Source organism: Cupressus sempervirens, chromosome 2, assembly GCF_028749045.1.
Source record: "Cupressus sempervirens isolate cs-2001-9-10 chromosome 2, ASM2874904v1, whole genome shotgun sequence".
NCBI classification, from domain to species: Eukaryota; Viridiplantae; Streptophyta; class Pinopsida; order Cupressales; family Cupressaceae; genus Cupressus; species Cupressus sempervirens.
Window position 1 is genome coordinate 582794423 of NC_143119.1, and position 8434 is coordinate 582802856.

Genomic DNA, 8434 nt, shown 5'->3' on the forward strand with positions numbered 1-8434 from the left:
TTATACCATGAATGTGCAACAGGGAGACCAAAAATTGATACACACTGAATTTCTATGTAGTTGGTTTAACACGAACAGAACAGCACTTTCGTAAATTGATCAGGGTTTCCCTTTTTTATTGCTCCATTCGACCATTCATGATTCTAGGTTTGACAAACTTGTTACAATTTTTTTTTGAAGGTTTGTTCTTGTATTCTTTGCTATGAGAAGGTCTGTTCAATGCAATGGCCATTGGATGTTTCTTTGTTTTTTTTTAATCTAAATGGATGGTTGTATCTTGCTATGATAATGCAGTTGCAAACAGTTGTTACTTTGTATGTTTATCATTGCTTGTTAGAAGCAATCATGGTTTTGATCCTTTTGGGCTTCAAAAACCATGGCTGCTAGTTATCTGTATATATGCAGCAACAGAAGAAAAATCTAGATGTCATAAAGGCTGTTTGAATATTGCCTTTAGGACTTATCCTAGCTTTGTGATTTCATATAATACTGTTTTCAGGCCCCAAGGAAATATTCAATGTGTCCAAGCTTTGAATTATGTTAATAAAAAATAAACTGTACCATCAATAAAATGTTCTCTGAGGAAATATAAGAATCACTGAGGCCTAATACTAGTTATGAATTTGCTCTATGTAAAAACTGATATATATGATTTACTTTGATGCAAAATCACTGACATTGTAATTTAGGTGAATTTTTTGATCTTATGCCTGTACCTGTCCGACCTCTATCAAGTTCAAATTTACACTTTTTGCATGTAGACTCTTTTTATGCTTAAGCCTATGGATTTTCTAAAGCATACACGTTTATCTAAGAAAACCATGGGTTTTTGCTTCACTGTACTAGCACAAACCATATAAACTCAGCTTGAAATTTAATTGGTATTCGCCACTCATTATTCTTTTGTATCTTCCCTGTGTTTTGTTTGAAAATAAGACATAATGATGTAAAGGTATTCAAAGAGACGTCTAAACAAAATTTCATACGTGCATTTATATGGCTACGTCCTAGATACCACTGCCATCAACTTAGTTTTCAATAGTAAAATATTACCGTTGAAAGCTAATAATAATAATCTAATATAAGAAGTTGACATATTTTATTAGTTCCTTCATTTATTTCTGCAATCATTTTGAAGATAGAGAGAATTTGAGGGTTAAAAAGAATCGAGTGCATGTTTCTGGCATTTTACTGAGTTTAATATTTATTATCATATTTGAAAGATTATTTTATAAATATTCTTGGATTTCAATTGTTGCCCAAATCTGAAGTGTATTGAAATACCTACGCCTTCCTTATCAATTATGGGTTGATCTGTTATGTTGGGTAATGATTCATTTTTTTCTTTGCTCTTAGTTCTGAAATCTAGAGGGAGGGCGAGTGGAAATATAGACAAGTCTAGATGATTTTAGTCATCTTTTGAGATGTGAAGTGGTGGGCTACATTCTCGTGAACAAATTTCCACAATCAGTCATAGTAGAGAGATGCATATTTTGGATTCGATTGTGTGTCAAATTTTTGTATCGACATTTTGAATCACACTTAGTGATCAATCATCAGTATGTGAAGAGCTAGAGGAGATGACGGATCACTGAGTGTGTTTCGAAACGTCAATGAAAAATATGGCACACAATCGAATCTAGAATATGCATCTCTCTATTACATTCCCATGTTAAAAGATTTTACAAGGCATTAGTGTGGTAAAAATGTTGTTAGCATCATCAATATTTATTGGCCTTTGAAATTAAAATGTATAATAAAAATACAATGGGATTGGTATGTGTATATTAGCTCTTCCAATACATTGATATATGATATAGTTTTATTGGATCTAAAGATAATAAATCCTTATATCCCCTTGAGATCGACCTTTGAAGCCTTTGAATTCCACTTTGTAAATAGTTTTTAGTAGTTTGATGATCACAATGCTTTGTAGTTTGAATATCACACCCTTGGAAGAGTTTTGTTAGAAATATTCCCAAGTTGGAATTGTGATGGAAACAAGAAATTAGCCTTTCCATCTTGAAAGCATTCTATATATATTAATAATATAAAATATATTATTGAGGTTCTATATATAGGAATTAGACCCAACAATAGAGAAATAGCAACATAACTAGTAGCATATACACCACCATCTACATAGCAGAGAACTTATATAACACAAACATGCTATGCAATTATAAACAAACCTATAGATCAAAAGCTCACATATCGATAAACATTGCTAGGTCAATCACTACTACTGTGAGCACTACAAAAACCTTGAAAACTAAGCAGAGAGAGATCAATGACAACTTTTATGTGTAGTAATAAGCCATTACAATCCAAACAAGTCAAACCAAAAAACTGCATGTACTTGTGGGTTATGACATTTCTTGGAGGTGTATCAACCTATCTTTTAGATGCATCATAGATACCATTACTTGAAAATGGGGTTATTTTCACCTTGGTGTGGTTGACCTCCAAAGCTATGGCATTTATTGTGAGGGTAATTTAGACGCTTCGCAACTATGGGACCAAGCATGTTATGTGAAATAACCTCTAGATTTTAGAAGTTGTCTTTTCATAGATGAAGAGGAAAGGGAAACGAGAAAGTAAAACACACTAGTCTAAGGCAATGCACCCAAATGCATACCCTTTACAATACTATAAAACTTCCTTCCTTAATCAAGCATGGTTTGTTCATAATCTCTACCTAATGAGGGATACAAGATCCTTTGTCATGATTGTATTGTTCATAGATAAAATCTCAATCACAATATCTTGAATAACTAAGAGAGAAATAAATAAACTCATTTCATCACACAAAATATGCATATTGGATATTACATAATAGAAGAAACTAGTGGCTAGAATGCATTGGCCAATTCTATTAAGAATGGGACATCATACATAAGTTTTTGAGTCATCATTGCTGCTGATAATTGTAAAAATACTCGTGTATCTAGTTTTGTTATTCTGGTTTTCTTTCTAAGAGGACATATAGATAAGAAAGTGACTGCTACAAGAGATTAGACTTTCAAAATCTCTTGAATATGGGAAGCGAACCTTGTTAAACTCCTCTTGCACCCTTGAAGATAGAAGATTATTCCCAAACAAGAAGATACCCTCCACTCTCCATCTTACAATCAAATTGATGGTCATTGTTAAATAAGACCCTATAGTTTGTTACACTCCAACATGCACCTATTATGCAACACACAACATCCTTCCCAGAGAACAAATTCAAACAAAAAGATTTATTGCTTTTGATTAGGTGGGAAAGAAGAGTGACACAACATAGAGAACAATCTAGCTATGAACGTGGACCTTAAAACTAAATATGTAGGGAACACTTGGTAGAGATCACACGAAGTACCATAGAGGGGGAGTAGAGACAACAAACACATCAAACAAACTTGCACGTGTCAATTGATGTAAGGAGAATAACATGAAGAATTAAGGAAATCCAAGCAAGAATAGGGTGGGCACATAACAACATGCACAAGCTTCCCTAAGAAGGTTAGAGGTGAGATCGACAATAGTTTTGTAAGATTGCAAAACTTGCCACATGTTAGCATGGTGCATAGGAAAGGGGAAATCTCTTGAAGGCTTGACGAGAGAAGTGCTAGTGTGACAATGATAACCATGTTTTTTAAATTTGAAAGGCAAAGGGATAGGATGTTCACCAAGCAAAATGGAATGCTAAAGGCCGATATCAACTTGGAGAGTTGAAGCTTTAAAAGAAATGGTCAAGCATTACATTGACTTGAGCTACAATGGATAACATCTACAAGTATAAATGGATTAATTGTAGACATTGTTTTAAGTCTCATAATCGTTGTGATTACCTTTGTCTTTTATAATGCATGAGTTGCAAATCATGCTCCAATAGTTGTATTATCTATCAGCTTGAGAGCTCTAGTATACTATTGTACTAGGAAACATTAGCATGCATGATTGCCATATGTAAACTCCAATCTTTTTTTTGAAATTTTACTATTTGCATAAAATTCGTGAATTTCCTCTTGGATTTGCAATATAGGTGCTTCCATTATAACTCCTAGAGATTGTTACTTATTTTCTTCTAGATTTGTGCAATAACACTCCTTTAAAAAATCTCTTTTCACCCTTCTACTTAATTTATAGTTGTTAGAATAGTTAGATCCATAATACTACCCTCTCCTCATTCATTACAAAAAACATCTTGTGTTGGTTCTAACCAAAAGTTTAGGCATAAATTCCTAAATCCCTAAAGAACCCCATAAGAAACATTGAATGCTGAGATTTGACTTTCTAGATCTTGTGTTTTCTCTCCAACAAGTTTACACAGATCTTAACTCTAATTTACCCTTCAAGGATTCATATGCATGTTGGAACAAATCAAATGTTGCATGGAAAGAGATATTCACAATACAACATTCATGAGTAGGTTAAACACAACATACAAACTTAAATGATAAAATAGAAACATTCAACAGAAGGGAAAAGGTGCACAAGACTGTTAAATGTTAAGAAGAGGAAAACATGGGTTTCTATTAATGAAGGAAAAAAAAGAAATTTACAGTTGTTGTAAAAGAATCATAGAAGAACCTAGAAAATATGTACAGGATTGCTTTTTAAAGACTTTTAAGCATAAATCAAATGTAACTTGAAGTTCAAACCCCAAAAGACTGGAGTTAGATTATAAAGGAGCAATGGTTGAATACCAGAAAGAAATTTGATCATGTAATGTAACTTGCCCATTTGAAGTGACATGAAAGACCCAAGTGAATGTATCCAATGAATGAAAGGATAAATTTGATAAGAAAAATCCCCTCAAGCAATAAGTGAGCATGGAGATATATTGGCATTGTGCAACAATGCCCAAAACTTCACCCAACAATAAAGAAATCGCCTTGGGTATGTGTTGTGGTCGCAAGAGATCAAATCATGTAATTGCCAAAAAATGCGAGAAGGGATAGCACAAAGTGTTAACCCACCTGTACACACCTGTAGAGTTGACCCACGTGGAAAATATTTGATCCTCCACAAAAAGGGGGAATCATTGATGAATATCTTTCCATTTGAAATGGACGACCTAGATGCAACAAAAATTCTCCCAACAAGTGATTAAGACACAATTGTTGATGGTGAAACCTCTTAAATCTAACGGTTGGCGCAATTTCTGATGAATAGTGCAAGAACCAACAAAATAATTTTCTATTTTGCAAGTTGCGAAACAATGAAATGGGTTAACATGAAGGTTTAACCCCCTGCCACATGGCATAACTTGTTAGTCCAATGGAAGGAAAACACGTGGAACATTCAAACTAAACTAGTTTCACTATTTCGCAAAGAATCAAGAAGGCCTCCTACAGAATAGTGAAAGACCTTAACATGGAAGGTTTCATTATTTCACAAAGGCATGAATAGTGACCCTTGCGGAATAGCGAAATGCAGACAACATGAAGGTTAACCACAATTCTCTTGATGTGTTAATCCACTGTGGAAGGATATAACCCATTGAAGATTCCTCAGATTGGTTATTTGTCATGGGTTAAATGGGGGAAAAAATAGCCAATAGTTACCTTGACCGATAATTTTTTGGCAAGATTCAAGCCAACAATTGATGTGGATTCTTTTCTATGCCGAATTTTCACTATATGAAAGGAATGCAATGAAAAAAATGAGGGATTTATTTGACTGGTTTAATCAATCATTATGAAAGTTCCACAAGCTAATTAACCCAACCAGGCTCAATATCAATCTCAGCCTGAAGCTAGTTATGGTTGAAATTCATTTATAATACCAAATGGTCAATATGCTCAAAACTCCTATGTTCCACTCCTGCACCACTAGACCCAACATCTTCAAATGAAAGAATTATGGCTTTGATTCTAAAGTTGCAGACTACAATGGACAAACAAAATAAACAATTGGATGCCTATGGATATGGAATTGAGACACCCCAAATGCAACAGAAAACAGAGGTCCAATACTACGCCTCTGCCAAAAACTCTAGCACTACGCCTCTGCCAGTGGTTGAAAAAATTGTGCAAGAGAAGTTGGCAGAAGACCAAGTTAGGTGCTTCAGGGAACTCAACCTTCGGGTTAGAGGTCTTCCTTCGTCCTCCATTGATCCTCTCCCCATAGGCTACTCATTTCTCAACGAGCAACTGGGTATTTCAGATATTACATTTGACAGAGCATGGTTTAGACACGATGGCACCCTTTTTCTTAGGTTTCTCTCACTGGTTGATTGACTACAAGCTCTCAGGGCAAAGAAGAAGCTCTTCCTTCTTCTCACAAAGATATTTCTTGATGAGGACCTCATAAAATCACAAGTAGCTGAACTAAAGCACTCTAGGAGTCTTGTGGTAGAAGCAAGGAGTAACGGGAAATGGGCAGTTATAAGGAATCTAAAGGCAGTTATTTGTGACTCACCTCCCAAGGGTTGGGATGAGAGACATACCCAAGCCAAATGATAGTTTGAGCACCAATAGTTTGGCAAGTCTAAGACCTCCATTGGCTCTTTGCTTGTCAACTGTTGGAATGGCAATGGTTCCTTGTGGTCTTTGTCAGGCTTACTTCATGATGCAGTTGGGGATACTGATTTGTTAGCTATTACCAAGACTCATGAGAGTCCTGCTCGGCCCCTTCCAGGTTAGACAGGGTATCAGTGGCTTTCAGTTTGCAGAGAGGAGGTTTGAGCTTTGGGTGGTGTGCATGGTTCCAGTGGAGTTGCTTGTTTGATTAGAGATGATCTGTTCAGTAATACCACATTGGTTCTTTCTGACACATGCCAGATTTATGCGGATCCGAGTTGGAGGTACCAGTCACTGTCAGAAAAATATCTTCATTGCTGTTTGTTACTTCCCGTTGACTACCTCACCTTACGCCATTCATAGTGTTGAGGATGGAAACCCTTTTTTAGACCTATTCGAGAGCATCTCCAAGTTTGGGGCTATGGGCGACATCATCATCTTAGGAGATTTTAATGCACAGACTAAAGATCTCCAGACCCCCCAATATGACCGTGGGTCTGATTTGATTTGTACTACTGAGAGGGATCTTACTAGTATGGGGCTTCAACGTTTATCCGAGGATCACAGTGGACCTCTAACTTGTTATGGTCGCCACCTTCTCCAGCTCTGTGAGTCCTCCAACTTGGTGATTCTGAATGGCCTCTCTTGTTTCTCGAGTTTTGAGCTTTTTACGTGTTGGCCTCATAGTGGGGGTGCGAGTGTGGTGGATTACATCCTTGTTGTTGCTTCCTTCCTCCCCTCCATCCAAAATTTTACTATCTCCCATCTTCCCTTCGCTAAGCATGCCCTTCTTAGCCTTTCAGTCTGTGTTTCTTCCCACCCTTTATCACCCATCTCTACTCACCCTGCCCGATTCTGCCCCCACACTCATTTATGTTTCGAGGATAGTGATCAAGACCTCTTCATTTTCCATTCGAGAAGATTCCTCTGCCCAGCTAGCTTCACGAATCACAGTTAGGTGTCCACCATGTTTCACTCACTAGCTATCGCGATTTGGGAGTCGACTCTCCTCTCTATCCCTCATTGCTCCATTTCCAACACTCACAGATCGGCTCGACGAAATACTTGTCCCATGAATCAATGGTTTGATGATGACTGTAAAACTTTCCACAGCTCCTTGTGCTTGGCTTTTGATACTCATTCCCCCGCTTTCACCAATTTACAGCTCTCTTACAAATGCTTTCTTTGCCATAAGAAGTGATTATTTATTGCTTCACAGGGCATATCCCTCCGAGACACGCTCATTCAGTATCCCAAGTTGTTTTGGCACATCATGTTCCCCAAGCGTAGCCAACCCCAGTCCACCCTCGACCTTCATCTCCTTGCTTCCCATATCTCCACGTTGTATGACATCTCGGGTCAGCTCGCCCTCCTTCCCAGCCCGCTCCCCCATTGTCACTTATTCTCCACCTCCAGCATTTACGAGGCCATCAGACTTATGAGATGTAGTAGGGCAGCTAGTGAGGAGGGTTTTCAGGCGGAGCTCTTCAAACTCAATACCACGATCTTGGGCCCTTATCTCTCTACGCTCTTTAATAGAGTGGTTTGTTTTGGTTTTCCAGACTCTTGGTCGAGACACATTATTCACCCGATCCATAAGTCTGGGCTGACCTCTGATCCCGGAAACTATAGGACCATCATGATTGGGCATACATTTGCCAAACTTTATGCTATAGCTTTGAATACTATTTTATCTAGTGAGCTTGATAGGAGGAATTCTAGGGCTAAGGGTCAAGCAAGATTCAGGAAAGACTACCAGACCATAGATCATATCTTTACACTACGAGCTATTATCGAGGAGGCTCGACATCACTCGAAGAAAGTCTACTGTTGTTTTGTGGATTTTCGTAAGGCTTTTGATTCCATCCCCAGAGCAGCCCATTTTTAGAGACTGAGAGATATTGGTATTTTTGAGATCTTATTGA

At 37.3% G+C, this 8434-nt stretch overlaps 1 protein-coding gene across 7 annotated transcripts in view; it reads left to right on the forward strand.

The window, feature by feature from the left end:
- Positions 1-468, forward strand: part of LOC149574764 (uncharacterized) — a 99960-nt gene extending 99492 nt beyond the window's left edge. For all 7 annotated transcript variants that reach the window (XM_089814584.1, XM_089814585.1, XM_089814589.1 and 4 more), the window contains exon 6: positions 23-468. The gene's annotated coding sequence lies outside the window, so the exon portion shown is untranslated. The remainder of the gene's footprint in view (positions 1-22) is intronic.
- The last annotated feature ends 7966 nt before the right edge of the window (positions 469-8434 follow it).